Genomic DNA, 25,161 nt, shown 5'->3' with positions numbered 1-25,161 from the left:
GATGTGGGCTCCTCTGTGCAAAACTGGTCCCACAGCAGCTTTGGAGACGATATCCTTATTGTCCCTTTCAAATTGTGTCACCTAAGGCATCCATCTTGCTGCTGATTCAGATTTGTTTTTATTCGTATATTGCACATTGTTGGTTCGGTTAATCATCTGGTAAATTAAGCATATTATGGTTTCTGTAGTGTGTACCTCTCTGGTCAAGCAGCAGAGTTTTGACTCCAAAGTTGGCAAGGACAATTCTAAGACTAGAAACTAGAGGGTTCCTAAGTTAAACCACAAGTTCCATTGAGTTTGGCTAGGCTATGCTGCAAAGCATTTGTCGACAGCTTTCTCTTTACCGTAGCATTTTCCAAAGCAGGCAGGGAATTAGTAATAATGAGCCCCCATGTGCAGCATGCCAACATTTTTTGGTTTTTTTGCAAGCGGTGCCTTGCTTACCACCGAAAGGAGCATTTCACAAGAGAAACCCAAGCCCAAGTTAGTCCTTTGCCCCCCACCCCCAGGAAGCCCCCTCTGGCTTGGTGACTCCTTCGTGTTCCATGTGCACACAAGGATCACTCACTTCTCTGGAATGAGAAGAAACCACAAACCTTCTGAACTCTGGCCTGTACAGAAAGGAGCAGGAAAATTCTGCTGGGGAAAGAAGCTAAAGCCTTGTTTGTGGATGGAATGTGGTCTGAGATGCAGGTGTGACATTGGGAGGCGGGGAGGTGAGGAGAGGAGGCTGTTTCACTCTGGTGAGCAAACTCTGAATTCAAATAATGCTTTGTGTATATGCGTGAGTGGCCAGTCATGGGCTTGGAATCTAAGCAGGGCCTGGGAATCACAGCATCATTGTACAGCAGAGCACAGGAAAGTGAAGGTAGAGTCCAGTGCCTCTGCAGATGTAAAACAGATTGAAGGCAGATTAACGCAGGCAACATAAAACCTGCATGTGCTCTGCTTTGGAAGAGGAGCACCTTGAAGAGCATTGGTTGGCCACCAGAAGCAGTCTCAATAAGGACCAGCTCCAGCTGACCAACATTAATTTCCTCTTGGGGCTACCATCCAATTATAAAACCCTAGCACTAGATGCAAACTTAGCCATCATTAGAGTTGACCCATTGAAATCAATTTGTCATGTTTTAAGCACGGCTAAGCCTGGATCTGACACTTGGTCAATTAATAATAGGAGTTTTAGTCAATTCATCAATTTAATATGCATATGAGTGAAAAATAATCATTCTGAAGCAAGAATCATTAATTTTGTTAGGGGAACACATGTGTTATTGCTAATATGTTTCTTAAAGTTGTTGACTTATAATGTGTGTGTGTGTGTGTGTGTGTGTGTGTATGTATGTATGTATGTATGTATATATATATATTTAGCAGAGTAAAAATAGTTTGGAAGCAGGAGCTAACTCACCACCCATCGTCTGTCTGATCCACACATCATTAGCATTGCTTAATAGGATAAAAAAAAATGCACAGAGTCCCATAGGTCAAGGGAAAAAATGGTTCTTTACTTAACAGTTACTTCATATGGACTTGGATGGCTTTGGATTCTAAGCCTACAATCGTGAGAGGTAGTTTCATGGCTGCTTTGTGCAGGAGGAGAGAGAAAACGCAGAGGAGGCAGGTGCTGAGCTTAGGTGTTAGGATGGAAACCATAAACTGCATCTTCCCTATCTGTTAGTATTAACCCTGCCCTCTATTGACTGGAGGAATGCATGACTGCTTAAGCTCAGCAATAGCAGTCATCTTCTTAGAAGAGGCATTCCCTCCTATGCGAGAAAAAAGAGAGGATGCCTCTCTCAAAGACAATGCTCTGGACATCATAGGTAGGTAATATTAGACCCTGGATTTGATGGCCTTATGACAAGGTTGGGGCTTAAACAACCATGTGTATTATTTCAGTTGTGAAACACACAGTTAATATGTCATTTCCCTCCCAAACCACCATCTCCATTCCAGGCTCTACATTTCTGATACAGCAAAAAGTAACTGAAAAAGCAGTTTGCCTACCATTTTACACACACACACACACACACACACACACACACTGAGCATATGTGAATTCACATTTTGAACTCGCTTAAGACATAGCATCGCCATGGCTACAGGAATAAAACAGGGTTTGTTTCTGCTTCCTTAATGCTAAGCACATTTGCTAGTGTTGTAGAAATGCTTAAAGTATTTTAAAAGTAAATAAAAATAAAAATGAGCGTTTGTGACCATATACATGCCTGGCCACACCCTTGGCTGACCCTGGCACGTCCATGCCAGCTCAAGAACTGCCCTATCATTTATTGCCCCCTGGGCAGTCATTTGGACTGCAGATCCCTGAACCCGGTCCCTGATATCCAGCCCTAGATGCACCACTGTTGGAAGTTTTTATAAACGGTATTTAAACATTTTTTGTTTTTGTTTTCTTAGGGGACTACAATATTTTTTTTGAAAAAAATCTTTAACCAGGTAATTGCTTAAGGCTGCAATCCTAGTCACACTTACCTGGGAGTAAGCCCCATGGAACTCAGTAGGAGTTACTTCTGAGTAGGCACACACTGCAGTCCTAATTCTTGTACTTGTGTCATAAGGCTTTTGATGTTAGATGCAACTACAGGAACCACAGATAATACATCTAGTATGCTCTACATAGGGCTAATGTTTGAAAATCTTTGGAAGCTTCAGCAGGTTTAGAACGCAGCTACAAATATATTGCTTTGAGATCATATGACGCCATTCTGCAGCAGCTGCACTGGTTACCAATCTGGTTTCCAGCATAAGCCAAAGTGTTGGTGATCATCAGCCCTAAATGGTTTAGATCAGGAGACCTTAGGCTTGGGGGCTGTCTCTTCCCAAATCATCCTGCCTGCTCCTAAAGAGGGACCTCTGTATCTCACCTTGGGTGGAAGCAAAGATGAATGGGATGAGAAAGGGGTCCACCTTGATTATGAAACACTTGTCCTGTGAAGCATGGACACAAAAGACCCATTTTGCTCTGGCAGGATTTTATTTGATGAGGCAGATAATATTTATGCTTGATATTAACACCTGATGCTGTCTCCTTGGTTGATTATTTAATATATTTCTGTCCTGATATTTAAATTTTAAATGCTGGTGCTTTTTCACCAGAAGGGCAGCATAAAACTTTGCAACAGAATGCACGAACAAAAGAATAAAAAAGCAATAAAACACGCACAAGTTAGGAGAGTTCAACACCCCACCAAAATCCTAGGTATTTTGTTCTAGCTCAGCAGTGAGAACAATCATGTCTCATTGGCTCTCAACTCCATGCCATTCAGTTGTGGACTAGCTTGCCACAGCCTTAACAAAGCTACTTCCCACACACAGGCCCAGCATGGGTGAATTCTACGAATGCCTAAACATTCTTCCAAAGTCTGCAAAGTCACCCTTTCACCATGTAGACTTGGTTCTTAACTTTGCTATACACCAGGGATGGAGAACCTCAGGTCTGAAGGCCAAATGCAGTCGTCCAGACTTTTCTGTCTGGCCCTTGGAAGCATGGATGTGGCCAGGGAGGTGCAGGGGGGCAGCTGCCACCCCCCAATCAAGTAAATAAATAAAAATACTTAACTGACCAATTGCATTGCAAATAACTCAGTTCTGCCCCCCAACATAAAAAGCCTCCCCCCAAATAAATCCTGGCTATGCCCATGCTTGGAACTCTCTCCAGGCAACACAACCCTTCGCAGACACACTTCCATTACCATGGCACATCCTACACTGGTCCTTCTTTGGATGTTGTGTCTGGTTAGAATGTGTCTTTGATAATGTTTCTTGCTTGCCAAGAAGGAGTCTTGAGAAGGATGTGTGAGTAAGTTAACATGTGCTGCGCCACCCACTTTTGATCCTGGCCCTTTCCACTACTGGGATGTGGCCCCCAGAAGATTATATGGATGGGAATGTGGCCCTTGAGCTGCAAAAGGTTCCCCACCCTTGCTGTACATGTACGAAGCCCAAACTGAATTCAGGTAAGGAAGCACAAAAGGAGCAGAAGGGATGCATGCTGGTAAGCCTACAACCTCTGGTGCATCACCTTCATTGAGTTTACCATCCACAATGAATTTGAGGGTGAAGGTCTGAAGGACGGAGTCACCTCTACTTGTAGAGACTCACCACATGATTCAGAACCCTGGAAATTCAGGGCTTCCAAATTGCTTAGAGAGCCCAGCATTAAGTACAATACAGCAGTGTCCCCCTCAAGCTTATGGAAGGATCAAAACTGACTGAGAGGGAATGGGACTTGGCAGTGGACTTCCCCTTGCATGTTTCCTTACACAAGTAGTCTGAGCACCCAAGCAGGGCTTACCTGCAGTCTGGATGGCAGAGAGACAGAGAGGGAGCTCTGAAGTAATGAGACAACATACAAGTGTATTCTTCTTAGAAGTCATTGAGGTCATGAGAGATTTTATCAAACATTGTAAGGAAGGAACCATTTTGGCTCAAAGAAATGGAACTGTCATAGGCAAAAGATGGAAGCGCCAATATCACTTCTGGCACAATTTATGAGCATCAATTGGACAGATGTTAAGACTACAGTGGTACCTGTGGTTAAGAACTTAATTTGTTCTGGAGGTCCGTTCTTAACTTGAAACTGTTCTTAACCTGAGATACCACTTTAGCTAATGGGGCTTCCCACTGCTGCTGCGCAGCCGCCACACAATTTCTGTTCTCATCCTGAAGTAAAGTTCTTAACCCGAGGTACTACCTTCCAGGTTAGCGGAGTCTGTAACCTGAAGCGCCTGTAACCTGAAGCATTTGTAACCCGAGGTACCACTGTACATCTTATGACTCAAAACAAAAATGGAATCCCATTGGGATTAGTTCATCAGACTGGCCCTGTCAAATTTATAATTGGAACAAAATCATGTAAGGCACTGAAAGACAACGAGCTTTTGTTGTTTTTCAGTTTTTATAGTAGAGGAATAGGATTCATGGTTGGTGGTGGAGGGTGAACAATGGGCAGGAATGTAACTGAAAGGAGATTCATTTACAAGGAAAACAAGAGGTTTTTAGCCCTTATTATTTCATGTATCAAAAGTCTGTTTAAATGACCCTACAACGCCCTAACACGGCCTGTTTCTCCACTCAAAAAGGATTACCACTCGTACCAGGTATGTATCTCCAATTCTTGCAAGGAAAATAAGGCAGTTTCAATTATGGATGCATCTGAGAGTATGGCAGCTTATCAAACATATTTTCATGCAAATAAATCCCAATGAAGTTCTACATAAGATGGAGTTTAAGAGCTTTGAGAGCAATCTTATCACAAAAAGTTTCTGCTAAGAAAAGTTAAAGTTAATAGGTCAAAGTTAATAAATTATAGTAAGTCAGATCACATAACCTAATGCTTAGACTGCTGATGGGGGTTAAAACATGTTTCCTAGTTTTCAAAACCTATCCCTTTTCTGCTACCAGAATTTTGGTATATCAATAAACTTGAAGGATTGAATTTATTTATTTATTTGGAGTGAGGTGGGCATTGATAGGGAAGGGAGCAATGATACCAATGCACACTAGTGGAAGAGGACATGCCATCTGTGTGTACGGATGACAATGATTTAACAACTCCTCAAGTGGGCTGCATGGCATACAGGTATGGACACTTGCAGTGATGTCTACAAAACTGCTTCTAGGAATCCTGAAACAATAGCACTTCAAAGCTTGAAACTTTGTACACAGCCTAAGTAATGTACACAAAGCATGCACACCTAGGGCAGCCTACACACATGGCCCCTTGTGTCACATCCACATATTACATCTAAAGCACTCTTATATCACTTTAACTGTCATGCCTTCCCCCAAAGAATCATGGGAACTGAAGTTTATCAAGAGTGCTGACCTCACAGACTTACAGTACCCAGAATTCTACAGTTCCCAGAATTCTCTGGGATTCTTAAAGTGGTTTAAGAATTCTTATGACTAGCCCAGAGAACCTCTAGATTTGCTAACTGAAATTCATAGATGCCAAATATTAACGGGCCCTGCATCCAGATGGTTAAAATAAGTGTTGAATAACCTCACCAGCAAGCAACAGAGGTTTTGTTCTATATTGCTCAAAAACCTCTGTAAGAGAAGGATTGCAAAACCACCTCAAAAGTTAACAAATTCACACTGCTTGTGACCCTTTTTGACATTCCTACTCAAACTGATCAACATACACTTTTCCTGAAAAAAGGTTGTAAGCCCAAGAATTTTTTCACACATTGCAGTTCACTGTTGCTTTGTTTCCCAGCTGGGTTGCAGGGAGAATGAAAAACAAAAAAAACCCCTCTAACCTCTACATGTTCTTGATGCTAGGGCTAGAGCTTACCGGAGCATATTGCTGAAGAATTTGGTATAGCAACCCCTCAGGTCAGCATTTTGTATGAGGCAAACCCTTCTGTGTAAACACATGTTGAGTTATTGCCATGACTAAGGGGAATAAGATTACTGTTTCATAAATTCTTAGTAACCTTTTAATGTCCACATGGGAACATTCTTCCTATTATTAAAGCAATATGGGATGAAGCAGAGGCCAAGATTTTCAGAAAGAGCTGCCTAAAGCTAGTTGGGATTTTTCAAAGCAATCCAGGTTATTTAGATGCCAGGAGCATGTCCACAGAAAACAAAACAAAACGAGGATGTCACAGCAAACAGCCACTGAGAGCCTCAGCACATTTACATGGAAGTAAGCGCTGCTGATTTCAGTGGCGTTTACTTTAAAAGGAGGCTTGAGTTTTTAGTTTGTCATTTGAAAATGCTTTGCATGTCTTGAGTTATTAGAATGTTCTACCAAGGGGGACACGGGTGGCGCTGTGGGTTAAAGCCTCAGCGCCTAGGACTTGCCGATCGAAAGGTCGGCGGTTCGAATCCCCGCGGCGGGGTGCGCTCCCGTCGTTCGGTCCCAGCGCCTGCCAACCTAGCAGTTTAAAAGCACTCCCGGGTGCAAGTAGATAAATAGGGACCGCTTACCAGTGGGAAGGTAAACGGCGTTCCGTGTGCTGCGCTGGCTCGCCAGATGCAGCTTGTCACGCTGGCCACGTGACCCGGAAGTGTCTGCGGACAGCGCTGGCTCCCGGCCTATAGAGTGAGATGAGCGCACAACCCTAGAGTCTGGCAAGACTGGCCCGTATGGGCAGGGGTACCTTTACCTTTACCTTTTACCAAGCCTTGTCCTCTGACTACAACAGATAATGCAGGGAGTAGTTTTATTTGCCACTGCTGCAAAGCTGGGGTTCAGGAAAGGCTCATGCATTCACAAGATGGCTCATTCATTCCTTGCCCATAGTCATGGGCGGAAATCAGTTCTATATGCATATACAGGGGAACTTAAGAGATACCAAGTCAAAATATGGAAGGATATAAGTTCAAAGGGGAAAGGATGCAACTCAGTAGTAGAGCATCTGGTTTGCATGCAGAATATCCCTGACGGAATCCGCAGCGTCTCCAGATAGGCACCTTCTGATGTCTCTCTTCATCCTTCACAGTTTTAAATGACAAACTAAAACTTCAGTCCTAAGTGCACTTCATTGGAAATAAGCTCTAGCAGCAGGTACTTCCACACAAATGTGCTTAGGAATGTAGCTTAAGCACACTCAGCTGAAGTTGGAGATAGCCTAGGATCACCTAGGGGCATACACTGCACATTTACTCAATCCAACTATTATCCCATGTAGCCCAACAGCTTCCATTTCACATGGCGAGAGACTGTACATGCATCTATGGCATTATAAAGAACTCCCTCTTGTTTGTTCCAAACTATACCTTTCTTTAGGGGATAACATCTGCATTCCTCACTAGCCATGTGCACATTCAAGGCAAACTCTAGAGTGGGACTCATCTGGAGATGCTCTTGTCATTTATATTTTAGGAGAGTTGGCTGAAGAAAGTCTTTAAGATGTGGCTTCCAATTTATAAATAACTATTTTTGAAAGCCATTGCATCTAGATTCTGTTTGAAAATGCACATTCCTAAATTAAATGCAGATGCACTCCATGTATGTACAGAGTAGAGGTATATGAATCACAAGATCCACACTTTGCAGATATTGCGGGAAGCCACACCAGGAAGGGGGTTCACAAGTTTTCCCAGAGAGCGCCCCATTTCTAATTGTTGCCATTTGTCAGAGCCACCTGCTGATGACATATATGTCATGGATGATGCACTCATGCAGAAACTGTTTTCGGAATCTAAAAAAGAAACTGAGCAGGAAAATGATAAACACAACACATGAAAGCAAAACAATTAGGAGAAAATCTAAATTAAACCCAGAAACATCACGAAGGGGGGAAAAAAAGCTCCCAAGCCAAATAATACCTAACCCCCAAAGAAGAAATCCAAAAAGTAACGCACCCACAAACATATGTGCCAATCTGGACACCACCCATGTATCTCATGCGAGAAACATAATCCACTTTAGCAAAAAGGGCAGTTGGTGTTCTTACAGAGCAATGGGCCTCTCTCATTTACAGTTAGAAGTTTTCTCTTTATCTGGAAAAGTCACAGCCCCACAATTGGAAAAAAAAAATCTTTACTTATTCCAGATGAGCTTTTGTCACATCCTGGCCAATGTCTTTAAAGATAAAAATAGAACATTCCCAAGCTTCATACAGTGGTGCAAAGAACAGCACAATCTTCTGGGTGAACCCTGCAGCTTATTAACACTCACGAGGGAGTTGTGGGGTGGGGGAGGACAGGGGAAACAAAAAGTAAACATCAGCTTAACATGCTCGGAAACATGTGGTGCCCTTCTCTAGTGGCTGACATTTAAGAAAACTCAAAAACACAGTTCTTCAATAGCTCAAACAATTGGCAGCAGAGGATCCATTTGAAAACTCTAAAGACCTCCCGCCCCCCCCATAAGGTTGTACTGATTTTCCTTTAGTGGAAAACAACAAACAAAAAACAAGTGGTGCTTTGGAATGTTCGGACTATGGCACCTTAAACACTAACAAATGTATTACAGCAATAAGCCTGTAAGACACTTTTGCTAGATGCATCAGCCACAAATTTTTTCAAGTGTCATAGGCCCTTTTATTTTTTGTTGCATGCCTTAACACAGCTACCTCTTTGCAATTTGTCTCATAGAGCACAACCACATGCATGTCTACCCAGAAGTAAGTCCCACTGAATTCAATGAGTGCTGCACCTAGGTAAATGTGTACAGTGGTACCTGGGGTTACAAACACCTCGGGTTACAAACACTTCGGGTTACAGACTCCGCTAACCTGGAAGTAGTACCTCGGGTTAAGAACTTTAGCTCAGGAAGAGAACAGAAATCGCGCGCCAGCGGTGCAGTGACAGCGGGAGACCCATTAGCTAAAGTGGTACCTCAGGTTAAGAAAGGTTTCAGGTTAAGAACGGACCTCTGGAATGAATTAAGTTCATAACCAGAGGTACCACTGTATAGGACTGCAGTGGTACTGCAAATCCAACATGAAACCAAGGACTGACAACTTTGAGCTGTAGATATTCTTATGCTTCTAAGAACTCATACAGATCAATGTGTTTGGTGGGTGCTAATCCCAAACAGGCCAGAAGCCTCCAGAACCATAGCTGACCCAATACATTTTGTTGCCCAAGGCTGACAAAATGCTGCTCTCCAATGTCATTCACCATATAGAAGCTCATTCGACTGGCAGCTGAATCTTACTTCAACCCCAGCAATAGAAAAGTAACCTGGTTCACATGTACTGTTAAGCCAAGTTTATAAACTAGGCTTTAATTTCATCAGCTGAGCATCTTAAAAAAAGGCTAGGGAAGTGAATCCACCAGGCAGGCCTTATTTCTCCTGCCCCCTGGAGGCTGACAAGTGGATGTATTTGGCGATGAAAACACATCTCCATAGAAAGGTACTGGAAGTGCTGAGCAGCAGTTAAGGTAGCCTCCTTTGAAGATCTTTCAGCGCCAACCAGCTGATTGGTCCTTGGAGCATGCCTTCACATAGCCTCCCTGTAACCACTCATCAGATGATCATTGGTTGTCCACACAGAGGGGGAAATGCTCCTAAAGATGGGGCACTTTCCTCTCTGCAGAGAAATAAGATGTATTCAAAGTGCTTTCTCCAGTGCACTGAATACAAACTGCTTCCTCTGGAAAGGGAAAGAAATACACGCTGTTTTAAAATGTAATATCTTTCATTTCTTTCCACAGAAAGTGGCTTGGATTTAAAGTGCTTTGAGTCCAAGTAGCTTCCTTCTGCCCCCTCAGTTGCACTATAGGGACTCCCATAGTGCAACTGATCCCAGCTGATTGTCAGGGCTTTTGCTGTGCTGGGCTCTCTTGAAGCACTGTCCTTCCTTGTAAAACAGGTAGGTTTATGTCAACAAAGCATTTTTTTTAGGGTGTGTGGGGACACCCCAGGAAAGGTTCCTTTAAATCTTACACTTCAAATCACCTTATCATAGCATGGAATATAAGCAACAAGCTTTTGAGGGAAGTGACTTGACCATATCTTCAGGTAAAATCTCAGGACTCCCTCTTCAGCACAGAGCACAACTGCAATGGTGTCAATTCGGCCCACTAGAAAAAGCTATGCTTATTCCCCGCACATTCACCTCTGAAGTTTGTGAGGAAAGGGAGCCTTAGCCAAGACGTAGGCCGTTCACATAGTCTTTTCCACCGCAGCCAGCAGCAGAAACCAGAGTTCAGTATGCTAATGAGGGAAAACCTCCTTTAAAGTTACACCCATCTCTTCCCAAAGGACCCATGCATCAAGCTATTTTGTTTTAGTGCATTCTGGTTCCCTCGAGTCCTCCCCATGTGGTCGCTGCCAAATAAAACATTGCTATGGAGAACATATGAAATGCAGGCTGTAGGGGTCAGCTCTGAAATAATGCACGAATGGAAACTGAAGCTTAAACCTTTTGCTGTTAATACCTGTGAAAACGGGAGAAGTACATTCATCTCCTGCCATGAAAGGAATTGCTGCACTAGTTGGCGCCTCATATTTCTACAATCTGCTGCTTTGCTGTTAATCCAATATTCAGGATAATATTCTTAAAGATATAAGTAGCTAGAGGCTAGAGACATAAGAGTTATTATCCAAGCTTAGCTTCTCAAATACTCTAAGTTGTGTGCACCATGCTCCACCTACCTGTGCAGATTTCTCTTTCGTTTGAGCTTTGTCCCACAGCACTAGAGATAGGCATGCCAAGAGAGAGTCCTCTCAGACACTATGGAAATCCACGGTCACTAATGCCTTTATTGTCCCAGCGGCAGCAAAAGAATAAAGAAATCCCATTTTGTGTGTGTGTTTTTCTAGTTTTTGTGGGAATTAATAAAAATGTCAAACACACTGTGCAAAATGATATGCAGTATTACTAGCTACCCAGCAGCAGTTATCACATTTTTGGTTTTTCATTTTCTAAAAGACAAATGTTGCAGATGGCATTTGCCATGGACCTGGAAATCTTACACATATATTTAAGGTGCCTGCCCCCCCCCCCCCCCCGCTCTCTGCTGCACAAAATGGAAACCTATTCAGATTCCTCACAAGAGGAGCCTAGAAACAGAGCTCAAAACTGCTTGAGCTTTGCAACCATTACCACTGGCTGTACTTAATGTTTAGAATTACACACACACAGAGCATGTATAGTCCTGGCCATGGGCAGGCGCTGGAAAATGGCAGTAGAAGACAAAAAACTATCTTGCTGGAATGTTGGAGAGTGTGGGAGACGGGAACTGGGCCTGACAAGATCAATGAGCCAACATAGGGTTGGAAGATTCCGAAATATAGGAAGCCAACTTATATTAAGCCAGACAATTTGCTCATCTAAGCTGGTGCAGTCTACTCTGGCTGGCAAAAAGCTCTGCAGGATCCCTGACAAAGATATTTCCTATCAGCTGGTAACAATCCTTTTTACCAGGTGATACGAAGAGCTGCACCTGGGACCTTTCACAAGCAATGCATAAATGCTATCGCTGTCAATGTCCCCTTCTCATAATGAAAGTTTTGGAGCAACAACCAAGAAAGGAGTTGGTTTTTAAATATTTTGCCCATGGTGGTGATAAAATCACTCAGAACTGGGGAGGATTTGGATTTAAAACATATGCCCATTCACTCCGCCACTTGCAAGCACCATGTTGAAAAGGAGCCCCCTTCCACATTCCATACTGGAAGAGGGCAGAAGAGAGGCAGACTGGAGTGCCAAGTGTGCATGTGTGATGTTGCTAAAGGATTTGTTCAATTACCTCCTTGTGTGAAAGAGGACAACTGCTAGCATTTCCAGTGCCAGGAACAAGTCCTTATCAGTGACAGGGACCAGCTGTGTGACCTGGGAGGCAAGGCAGAGGACGGACACACACATTTTCGGATAGGATTTGAGGAGGAGGGGTGGTGGTTGAGATTCTAGCCTCCCTGCTAGCCCTTTTCATGTTCCACGAGGAAGAAAGCCTTTACTGCACCAAGAAAATCTATCTAGTGGAGCCTTTCTCAGCCTGACTCATCTTTGCCTTGCACTTGGTGTTGCCTTTTACAGCACTGCCAAAGGCAACCCACTAAAAGTCTGGCTCTGTTACAAAGGATAGGAGCATTTTACAGCCATTCTGTAGAGATTGGAGCTCAGCCAGTGTGGTCTGGGTGGGGGCGACGTATGCAGGAGGGCTGTGTGATTTTACTGATTAAAAAAAACCCAAAAACACCCAACCCTCGCTAACAATAAGCAATGAAAAGGAAAACAGTACACAACTCTTCTCCAAAACCATATGCTGGGCAGGATCTCAGGTGGATTATAAAATTATTACATAATACTATTACAAGCTACAAAACTACACCCCAACACATTAGGGTAACAAAGGGAAGAATTAAACTGGTGAAGCAAAGATGAGAGAAGTGAGGGGTGTGTGGATACGTTTGAGCATTTTTTAGATTAAGGAATTTTCAAGTATAGATTCTGCCAAAACCAGGAATGTGGGGGGCAGGGGGGAGAGTTCTCTTTTCACCTCGTACCATTATGAGCATGTAAAAGTCTTCCTTAAGCAACAAAAAAAAAAAAAAAGGGAGAGCGTAGAGCAAAAACAGCTGCTCCCTGCAGGTCAAGGCTGAATTTTGAGATCTGCATGTCAAACAAATGTGATTTGAGTTTGGTTTCTAAAGCTGTGCTGTATTTTAAGAAAAAGTTCATCAACCTACCTTAGTGTTATTAGTCCAACTATAACAAGGCAGAAAGGTTTTATTTGCTTGTAGGTTCCTGCTGGCATTATAAGGACGAATATACAAAACTGTAACTTTTACAAGTAAGAGAAGTCAACACAGGGAACAGCTTAATATTGGGGGGTGTATTTATTCATTTAATACTGTGTATCCCACAACCTCTGATCTCCAACATCACATGAGGTTTGGGCTCAAGTATGTGACTTTTTGTCTTTCACCACTGAGAAGCTGCCTTGAATCCTTATGCTATTAGTATTACAGCAGAGATGGGAAATCTGCAGCCCTCCAGGTGACGTTGGACTCCAACTTTCATCAGCCCCAGCCATCAGTCAATGGTCAAGGATGAAGGGAATTGGAGCCAACACCATCTGGAGGACCACAGGTTCCCCAGAGATGGATTAGAGGCTCAGCTTCCAGATGGGGTTGGACATCAGCACCTTCCATTTTAGAAAATAAGACTGGGGAAAAACTCATTTCCAGCATGGATGTCCCCACATGAATATCAAGGGAAACCCCTGTCCCTGAACACACACCCCTCAAATCTTGCAGCATCTCAAAAATTTATGCAACATCATCACTGTACTGTATCTGTTTTAAAATGAGAGAGCACGTTAGAGCAGAGTTTTCATTTCTGTGCTTGCCATGCCAAATCATTTTTAAACATAAACCCTGTTTCAAAATTTAAGAGAAACTGTTTGCCCACTTAGGGTTCCCAGATGCATGAACACAGATATTTAAAGACATATGCATGCAATCCACACTTATAAGTTTGCTGGTGTGAATATCAAAACTCACAGCAACGGGCTTGCCACTCAGAACGGAGAACTGCTGTAAGGTTTTGGCTGCAAAAATGCTCCCACTTCTTTGCTGCCAGATTAATACATGTGGCAAGCTTTTGGGAAGTGCCTCCCAAATCCACTATTTTAGGTCAACAATAATATTTACTGGAAGTTCAAATTTTGCAGAGCAGACTTTCTGTACATTCAGTACACAGTCGTCATGTTTGTGGTCTACAATTATTCACAAAGAGCTGCAAGTACATATCGCTTGGGAACCTTATGACAGAATATGAATGACAGCAAACATGGGAATAATTGATTGTCACTGGCAGGATATGAACCAAAACATTACAAAAGACTTTGATGCTCCCAGAAGCCAAATGTAAAAGAAGATGAAAGATTGCCAGTAAAATAACTACAAATGGAAGTTCAAAGCAGCTCCCAGACATATTGTATAGAGTGGCAACAGCCAGCTAGTACAACACAGATATTGTTGCATAAACAGTTAGTGAACTTGGACGTGACAAAGGGGTGCTGGCTGAAGAAAAACATAAAGAGCAAGAATTTGGGTAGATCTTTAGAATGGGATGCACACAGGAAGAATAAATACCATGAGGTACAGCAGCTATTGGCTCACAGTAGCACAAACTAAGTTGGTGATTGTGGTGATTGCCTAAGGTGGGAAAAGGGCACTGACAGTCACAGCAGTGAGTATAAGCATGGAGCTTAAATATAAGCATGTTAGTATTATACTCAGCAGTGAGTATAAGCATGGAGTGAGTATAAGCATGGAGCTAAGAACACAAGCATTATCTCAACATAATATGATTCTTGCGTGCAATATCTTAAAATTAGAATTATTGCAGACCCTCCTATTTTCCAGGGACAGTCCTGGATTTACAGAAGCCATCTCAGTTTCTGATTTGATCCCAGAATGTCCCACTTTTCCTTTCCCCCATTAATCAGAAGCATCAGATTGGTTTGAACATATATGATATTTTGCTGTTTCAAAGTAGCAAAGTTTCTTCTGAAGAACTGCCCATATACTAAATAAAAAATAAAAAATAAAGACTGACTGGCTTCACTTCTTAGTAAAAGCAAATGCTTTCATGGATCAATAAACCCTTGGCTTCTCCTCTCGTTTAAATAACTAGTAATGTTTTTAACATGTCTATCCAACTGCATCGTATAAACAAGTCAAACCAACTACAGTATGTTTTACTGACCTTTAAGATACACTGCAGGCTAAGAAAAACACACACACACATGCAAATCTCAGTAGGAACCAAAAAGTTAACAATGGCCACTGGAAGATTTTCATGAGTGGAGTGGAGTGGGGAGGGAACAGAATCTGCCTGTGGTTCCTGCTTGATTCCAGCACCCTCCACAGTAGCTCCTCATAGAAGGTAAAGGCAAAGTGGGAAAAACATATTTCCTAGAAAGCTAGATGCCAAGAGTGTATGGTTCTAGTCTGGCTTTCTCCTTCCAGCTCTACAATTCTATGGTTCTATGATTCATCTTCTGTATGTAGCTCAGCTTTTTATATTGTTTAAGTAGGGGTGTGTGGCTCACTTTTTTTTTGGCTAAAGGCTGCATTCACTCTTTGCTAAGCCTTCAAGGGTTGCATGTCAACAATGGATGTGGCCTAACCTTACATGAACTGAAGGGGGGTAGAACCCCCTCACTGCTCATTAAACAATCAAACTGATGACTGGGGAGGGGGTGATTTACATGCCAACAGGGTGCTGGAGTTTAAAAGTTTTCTGTCCACCCCTGTGCTGCGTGTACTTTTATTATTATAGTTGCCACTGCCAAATTCAGTAGGGTCTTGGGGGTAGGGGGCAGAAAAAAACCTGTGTGGAGGGCAAGCATCAAGCCCTCAACATTGGACTAGCTACCACTGGTTTAAATGGGGAAGCATTCATATCACATAAACCCTACAGTCTAAAGTGGTACAATCTAGAAACATGTTTACCACCACATCTGCTGCATATGAGAACTAACCCCAGTTGTGAGCAAGGACAGAATAATACTGGTAGTTCTGTTAGCTCAGCCTCTGTCCCTGCAAGAACCAGTGTTGCATAAGAACTACAGGGCAGGGGTTCAATGTGCAGAACACAGGCTCGAATCCCACCCAGCCATGAAATTTACTGGGTGGTGTTGGTGAAGTCATAGTGTCCTAACCCAACCTATCTTAGAGAGCTGCTACAGGAATAAAAACAAGAACTTCATGTGCAACTCCTTGGGCTTTTGAGAGGGAAAGTGTGGGACACAAACGTGACAAAGGGATAATTTGAAGCATCCCTACCAGATGCCTGGCCTGCTTCTTCCTGAGATCACCAAGAAAGGCCATTTCAAAACCTTCATAATGTTGAACCACAATCTGTCTTTGCATAAAATCATTGTGTCTCTTGTCCTTTCAAGAAACTATGCCTCTTATTGTGACACACTGAAAATTTCAAAAACCATCAACCTCATACAACTCACCCATACATTCCACCCAACCTCCATTTCTACAGAAACACACTCCCTTCATTTGGTCTTTTCCTCATCAACATTGGTCTTCTCCAAATACTTCTGCAGTTGTCAATTCTTTTCTAGGCATTAGAGCCCAAGAACTGAACACCATATTCCGGATGAGGTCTTACCAATGCCGAGTTGCTCATTAATTATATTCAAATGTGCAAATTAAACACAGCCCTTGCTAATTATGTACTTCCAGTGTAGCCCTTTGTAACTTATAAGTTGCCCACCCCTGATATAATGAACTATCCAATGTTCTATCCGCATACAGGCTTTTCATCATTGGATCTTTCTTGTGATGTTGTGGGAAGCCAAAGACATTTCTATGGAAATCCTGCAACTAGCATCCGCTTACGCCTTCTACTTTCTTCTGCAAGTCGTTTGCACTGTCCTGGCTTGACCTTTTCTCTCCCACATTCATTGTTGAATGCAATCACCGTTGTTTGTAAGGCACTGTTTCCTAGATTAAGTGTACAAACTGGCAGAAGAGCAAAATGAGCTTTTGTATGTTTAATCATTTGCCCATTCTTGACTCTGGTGAGATACGTTTCTGCTTCATGTGTAGAACCTTCAACAAACAATGAGGACTAATCCTTTGGAAGCAGAAAGAGTGTCCCCTCACTTACCACCCAAATTGCCAGAACTGTGCTTTGGTCCCTTACCTGTCTCCAGCAATTGAGAATGGGATACATTTTATTTAGTAATTGTACCTATTGTCACATTTGTTGTCCAGTCAGTTTAAAGAACAACACATGCCCCCCCACCTCCAGTTTATCTTCACTACAACCATGTATGTGAGAGGGGGGGGGGGAGAGAAAGTCATTCAAGTGAGCTTGGTCATTCAGTGAGCTTCATAGCCAAGTAGGAATCTGGTGCTGAGTCTCCCCAGTCCTATTCCAATACCTACTCCATCACCTATTCCTGAAAGGAGCTTAGGGTGACATCTGGGAAGGGGTTCAGCCTCCCCAAATGCATCATGCTTGAGCCTGTGAACATTATCATTTCTTGAACTTTTGACACAAAGGCAGAATAAGCCTAACCCTATCTACTGTGGCCACACAGAGCATGTTGGTGGTGCCACTCTCTGGGCAGAGGCCACTGGAGCTGTTTTGAGGTGGACAGAGAGATCTCTGCCTCATTCAAACCCCTTCCCACATCATGGCAGTGTAGGGTTGTTTTTTATTGCAGTCTAGCACCTGCACTGACACTCCTTGTTTGACATTACTAAAGTACTAGGGGCTGTGCTGCTGCTAACACTGCTTGCCACCCATGCCTACCCCCCAAGCCCTTGCCAACCCCGTCCGTTAACAACCCTCCCCTTATAGATTGCCCAAATTGTGCTCCCTCTCTCCTTACAGGGTACTGACACCCAAAGCTTATTTCTCTCCTTTAGCCCCACCCCACTGCCACTGCTGTGGGAAGCCAGACCATGTAGACTTTTTCTCTCTCATCTCCTGCCACAACTGCAGCAGTACAGGGAACTAAGGGGAGAAAAAGTGGGTCCATGCCTTCCTCCACAATACCCTATTTTGTTCTCTCTCCCACCTCATTTTCTGTTTTTACCAACCAGTCGGTCAGCATTCTATGGCTGTAGAGCATGCTCAGTCCGCACTAGGTCTGTTTTGTAGTTCTCCTCCTCTGTTTTAGGGCTTTATTTCTAAATATTGTTTGTACGTCTGTAAAACTTTGGGTTCCCCTAGCTGATACCTTGATCGCCAAAGAATCGATGCTTTTGAATTATGGTGCTGGAGAAGACTCTTGAGAGTCCCATGGACTGCAAGAAGATCAAACGCATCCATTCTTAAAGAAATCAGCCCTGAGTGCTCACTGGAAGGACAGATCGTGAAGCTGAGGCTCCAGTACTTTGGCCACCTCATGAGAAGAGAAGACTCCCTGGAGAAGACACTGATGCTGGGAAAGATGGAGGGCACGGGGGCGACAGAGGACGAGATGGTTGGATAGTGTTTTCGAGGTTACCAGCATGAATTTGACCAGACTGCGGGAGATAGTGGAGGACAGGGGTGCCTGGCGTGCTCTGGTCCATGGGGTCATGAAGAGTCGGACACGACTAAACGACTAAACAACAACAAGCTGATACCTTCCTTCTGTACATGGATGGCACTGTTTTTGATACAGAAAGGACTCGCACTTACCTATGTCTGATAGGAATAATAATATGTAGAGGTTTTAGATTGGAATGTGCCACCTCAGACTGTGGATATATGGGTGGTACAATTTTTGAATACTCCCCCATAGTAAAAGAAAGAAGCCAGATAATTCCAGGAACTAACAGAACAAGGAAACACATTTGATGAATGTGCTGGTTTTCCATTGGCATTTAAGTATTTTTTTAAAAATAAAAATATAAAAGTGTATTTTAAAAATGTGACCATTCTATTCTACTTATTCCACTGCATGGTTTTATCTGGACTGAGACACTGGGTGGGGTTAGGAGTGAATTGCTTTGCTTCCTGTTCTTCTTCTACCCCCCTCCTTGGAGCCCTTTCGGGACTCCTGCAAGTGGGTCAAGCAAAATAAACCATCACTGACAGGAAATTATGTCCTGCTCTCTCCCTGTAGACCCCCCCCCTCAAAGTTATCATGGTTGCCCTGGATAACTCCTTACTAATTTGAACATATCAGTTCAAAGGGGTTAGCAGTGCTCTCTTTCCAAACTCTACAGAGCTCAACCAGAAGTACTGCTTTCCACAAACATATTCAGGCGTGTGAAAAGAGCACAAGAGTGTTCAGGATCACAACTTCGAAAGGGGCAGGCATCTTAGTCTGCCTCAGCAAACACCGCAAAGCATCTCTTTGCACTTTAAGATTTATTGTAGTGCAAAGCTTTCCTGGACTCACAGCACTCCACATGAACTGTTATCTTCAGCTGGCAGGTGTATACGTATCTGCCAATCAAAGACTTAACAGTTCATGCATTTGATTAAGTGGGATGAACGTCCACAAAAGCTTATGCTACGGTAAGTCTGCTATCCTTTAAAGATGCTGCAAAGCTCTTTGTCATTTTCACCTGTCCAGGAACCACTGCCCTTACTCTGAAAAGACTTTGTTTGCCTTCAGTGACATTGGCACACAGCCAGATTTAATCACACAGAGAGGCTGGCCTGGTTCACATGTCACAATAAGCCAAACGATAACTTACTGGGATTGTGCAGGCTCCTGGAGAGGAGCTCAGATATTTTGTGCCTTCCTGGTCTTTTTTTTAACTCCCACACCATGTTGAGCTAAGCCAAGGTTTCACTTACCATATTGTCCAAATGCAGGCTGCTGGCTAATCTCTCTCTCTCTCTCCTCCCCATCAATAACCACAAGCTGTAGTCTAGGTTTGTTCTTGGTTAAAAACTTTCCGGAGAGTGGGTAGGAATAGGAAGCTATCCTCTACACTACAGAGTGAAACCATTGGTCTAACTACCTTATTGTCTATACCAGGGGTCAGCAAGGTTTATCTTGCCTGGGCCGGATCAGTCCTGTGGAGACCCCTCCGTGGGCTGGATTGTGCGCGCCCGCGATTTTCGGCGTTTGCGTCTGCACAGACGTGATTTTCGGCGCTACAAAAGTGAGTCCCTGCACTGCGCCAGTTTAGTGCAGCATGCGAGTGGGCAGCTCAGTTCGAGGACGGCTCGTGGGCTGGTCAAACAACCTCCGCGGGGCGCTTCTGGCCCATGGACCTTAGGTTGCTGACCCCTGGTCTATACTGATTGCCAGCACTTGTCCAGAATTTTATACCACTATCTTTCCTAGACATAATGTGGATAGCAAGGTTGCATCCCATGCAGCGAAACCAATCATGCTCCCCTAAATCTGCCTTGGCCCCAAGCACAGGATTCAGCCACACTTACCTTTCACCCCATGCTTTCTAGGCAGAGGTCTGAGCTTCAAAGTGCCGTGCCTGAATGGTTTTCTTTTCTTTTCTCGCCTCTGTGCTTTCACTGCAAAAACCCACTCTTAAACACTGAATCAGAATAAACAGCAGTTCGGGTTTTCTAGAGATTGTCGTGTGCTCTGATTCAGTGGTAAAGAGCAGGTTTTCACAGGGAAAGTATCAGAGAGAAAAGGGGGGCGGGTGTGTGTGTTGGACATAGCACTTTAAAGTGCAGTCCTGTGCCTAGAAATACAGCAGAAAGGTAGTCTGGATGAGCCCATAGTTGGAAGTTTGTCTTAGCATCCGCTGGGTGGTTTGAACACCAGCATGCCTCCACTGCCTTTGGCTAGCTCTGAGCTCCAGGGGGACAATGGATACATTGGCTTGCTCCTGCATCTGCTAGGCAGTTAGATTCCACCAACAAAGAAGGCCCAGAAAGCCAGTTTGAAGGAGAGGGCAGACGTTCTTCGGTGCGCCTCTGACCCTTTGTTGCATTTTTAAAATGTAGTGCAAAGTCAGGGACAAGAGCATGTGCTAGTGGTTAAGAGTCTTGCTTGGCCACTCAAAATTATTTGACCCCAGCTATGCACAAGTATACTAACCATTTCCAAGAGCGTTATTGTATAGTGCATGTATTCCTCACAGCACCAAAGTGTTGCCATATTCTAACAAACAGTGCTTGGACACAAGGCACAGGAAAGGATGATCAGTGAAGAACGCATGCTAGTAAAAGACGTTTTCCAAAAAGTATCCTCATAAGCAAATAAAGTAAATGCCAGACAATGGGTTAGCTAAACCCAAGCCAGTACAGCTTTCTCATTTTAGGACTCCGTTACCTTAAATACAGCTTCACACAGGATGAACGTAAGCAAATATGGACCTCCAAGTAAGTCAATGCTTGCACCCTGCACACATACTGTATTGGGAACCATTTCCTGGTATATGTGCATGGAACAGAAGAGGGCCATTTGTTTGTCATATGTCATGACTTTTGAATTATGGTGCTGGAGGAGACTCTTGAGAGTCCCATGGACTGCAAGAAGATCAAACCTATCCATTCTTAAGGAAATCAGCCCTGAGTGCTCACTGGAAGGACAGATCGTGAAGCTGAGGCTCCAATACTTTGGCCACCTCATGAGAAGAGAAGACTTCCTGGAAAAGACCCTGATGTTGGGAAAGATGGAGGGCACAGGGAGAAGGGGACGACAGAGGACGAGATGGTTTGACAGTGTTTTTGAAGCTACGAACATGAGTTTGACCAAACTGCGGGAGGCAGTGGAAGACAGGAGTGCCTGGCGTGCTCTGGTCCAAGGGGTCACGAAGAGTCGGACACGACTAAACAACTAAACAACAACAACATGTCATGACAGTGCATGAAATTGGAACAAACACTGAAGTAATTATCTATCATGGAAACGCCCCCCTTGCTTACAGCACCAAGACTAAATTAAAGCTCAACCACAAGACTCTTCTCCACGTGAATTATTCACAGACAGAGAAAGAGACATCTTCTAAGGCTACTGGATTGTGTTGCTGCAGTAACAGACTCTCCTGAGGTAATGTCAACATCTATTACTGTGTCCAGGAAATTAGATTTTGCTTGGTCATCATTGTAAGCAATTTCCTGTCTCCTATCATGGCAGGCAAGGGAAAAGTTTTACAGTCACCTAGTTTTTACACCTACCCTTCAGGAATGTCCTTGGGGTGAGTTTCATGCAGCCAAACTCATATTCGTGTACTGACAGTGACAACCCAAAGGTGCAACACTGCAGTACAAATCATATTCAGAGAGCTAACGGAGTCAAATCAGCCAACAGAATTAGGCAGTGGAAGAGGCCAAGCCATTCAAGGATTTTCCTTGAACCCAGAATCTTTAGGCCATTATAACCCCTTGGTGGCAGAGTGTAATTGCCAAATATAGCAAAGACATGCCGATTCGCAACATCCTGTTACAGCTTTGATGCCTTAAATTAAATTAAAACTGTTGACTGTCCCCAAGTAAATCCAGATGACTTTGGAATAATTTGAAGTGACCTAAAAAAGAAAGAAAAGGAACCAAGCAAAAGGCAGCTAGATTTAAAGATGCCAGTCATGTTGTATAAAACAAGGATCTATTTGCACAGCACAAACCATCAGTCTAAAGATTGTGAATCAATGGATGTTACAGTTATTGGCTTGAATCATAAGACACGTGCCATTCTTTCCCTTATGATCCTTGAAAAGCCTTTCCAGGGGGCGGCTCCTGAACAATGAGCATGGGAGGAGAGATGGGGCAGGAAATTGTCCTCCTGTGACCTTCCGAAGTTAACTTTGTCTTTCCCAACCTGGCTGTGCTGGCTGGGAGATGTAGTGTAAAACTTCTGGAAGGCACCAGGTTAGATTAACAAACTTTAGATCAAATTGTCAAACTTTAGGGTTCAATCCACTGAGGCTTGGGTACATGTTTTTGCTGGAGCATATAGGTCGAGAGACAAAGATGAATCAGAGAGACCTTGGTTCAAGCCTCACTTTGCAATGAACTGATAATGTGGTGCATCAGTCTCTTTCACCCTCATCCCTCCACCTGCATTATGGAGATAATAATACAGTTGAACCTTACGAAGGTTGTTGTGAGACTCATGTGAAGTGTTTTGAACATGTAAATGGTGCTATTGTTTTTACTACCACCAGGCTGGATTAGATCACAAGCCATCTACCACAGCACTTTTTTCTTCCAACCATCATCAACACAGATTTTACTCACAGGCCTGTTTTGCACATAATGCTAAGCCATGGTTTGTTTAGCTTAGCCATGGTGTAGACCCAGCTCCAGAGACTAACCTTGGTTTGTTTCCTGGAAAACCACAGGATGAAGCCTATGGTTTGCTGCTGCCTTACAAACCTTGGCTTGGTGTTATATCCAACCCCAACAGCCTTGCCTAACCAATAGTCTGCTTGGCTATCCCACCTCCAACGCTTGCCAAGTCATAAAGGCACACGGAAAGAGCAGCTGGAAAACAAACCAAACTTTAAAGCCAACCTAAGTGCAAAGTTATATTATCTAACTATCTTGGCTAACAAAATTTGGTTTTGGTTGTACAAACATCTGGCTTGCGGACTATGCGGTTGCCAAGGCAGTTAGTGGTATATTTGCTGTCATTAGAATCTTGAAAATCTGCTTTTGGGGATGGGAAGAATTTTTTTGTTGTTGTAATGATCATGATTGCAGTGGGGGGAAGAGTTTAAAAACATGGTAATAGGACTGAAAGGCCCGGAAGACAGATGGCAAGCAATTGTCTTTTGAGATTTCGTTTCTAAATCCACCATGCAGTTTTCTGGAATCATGACAGTTATTTGTGGCTAGCAGTAGTTTAACTCTTTGGTCCCTCTTGCTTAAGGTTACCAGATTTTTTTTCAATGAATCCGGGGACACTTTTCAACTTCCTACTAAATAGATGGATTTTGTCAGGGGACTGATTTGTAAATGCAGGGACTGTACCCAGGAAAAGGGGACGTCTGGTAACCTTACTCTTGCTGGCTAGCACACTCAGCTGGCTGGACGACAGCCCTTTAGTGCAAAGGAGCAGGTCCGAAGTTGGTGCTTGCAAGTTGCAACCAATTATGCGCAGATTGGTCAGAATGCATTTGGTTCAGTGTTTTCCTCAAGGGCAGTGTCATTAGGTGCTTCCAGATGGGTGCTGAGTGTGGGCTGAAGGCACATCATGCTTGCAATTTTCTGCAGTATCCACATGGCATCACAGGCATAAAAGTATCTGTCCATCCCCCCCTCTTTATTTAATCTGGATTTACTCAAGGAGGAGTTTTAAAAAAACTATCGTAAACTACTCCTTTACATTATCAAGCCATGTGTCTGGAAGTACCTATCATGTATTTTTCTGGTATTATCAGTCGATGCTCATTTATTTATTATTATTATTATTACAAAATTTATCACTCATCCTTCACCATGGGCAGGTTACAACAATGCAATATACAATTATATAAACAAGAATACATTTTCAAGGCGGCACACCAAAATAAGACACATTAAAAACATGTATCTAAAACAAACCACTGGTCCATCCTATCTGAAGACACTATCTTGAGGCTCCTACCCCACCTCCACCCTCCACTTTCACTTCTTTGGTGGTTTTGAGGTGCCTCCTATCACTGGGATCTCATCCCCAACATGCTATCCTGTTATATGGCATTTACTATATAATCCCATAGCCAAGATTGTCATGTGAAAGTCAAAGTGATGAAGAAAAATGGATGGACTTTGGGAAACCCACCAGTGCACTAATACTAAGCCTATTTATATATGTTTTGATGGGCTATTTCGAGTACATATCCGCAGAATGGCAGCAAACACATTCTAACAGGTGTGCAGAAACCCCAGTTCTTCACGTGGCAGATGTTTCTTATCAATAGTTTGCAGAAATCAGATTTAAAGTGGCTACCATGCCACCTGTGGTCCCCCATGAAAGTAGATATGGGGAACATATAACCCTTCAGATGTTGTTGCGACTCAAGCTCCCATCAGCCCCAGACAGCTTGGGCAATGGTCAGGGGTGGCAAGATGTGTGGTCTCTCATCCCTGACATAGGCTACTGAATATGTGTATCAAACAGAATCCGTGTGAACATAGTCTAAGAAACCAAGTTTTCCAAAATAACCCACCACCTTTACCTGGCTTCAGTACAAGGCAGGGGTTTTGCACCACACTCATCCCTAGGAATGAGAAAGCCAGCGAAAGATCCCCGCTTGCCTTTGGCCCAGTTCAGATGCTATAAGCTTTAAAGCAGAGCTGGCTAACCTGAGGCACTCCTCCAGACATCCTCGCGCTGCTGCTTCAA

At 43.4% G+C, this 25,161-nt stretch overlaps 1 protein-coding gene across 1 annotated transcript in view; it reads right to left on the bottom strand.

Annotated features, from left to right (window-relative positions):
- The window catches only part of SNED1 (sushi, nidogen and EGF like domains 1), a 75,351-nt gene that overhangs the window by 49,244 nt on the left and 946 nt on the right, over positions 1 to 25,161 (bottom strand). The window lies entirely within an intron of this gene.

This window comes from Podarcis muralis, chromosome 6 (assembly GCF_964188315.1).
Source record: "Podarcis muralis chromosome 6, rPodMur119.hap1.1, whole genome shotgun sequence".
NCBI lineage: Eukaryota > Metazoa > Chordata > Lepidosauria > Squamata > Lacertidae > Podarcis > Podarcis muralis.
Note: the sequence above shows the minus strand (reverse complement) of the source record. Positions and strands in the feature narration are given on the sequence as shown.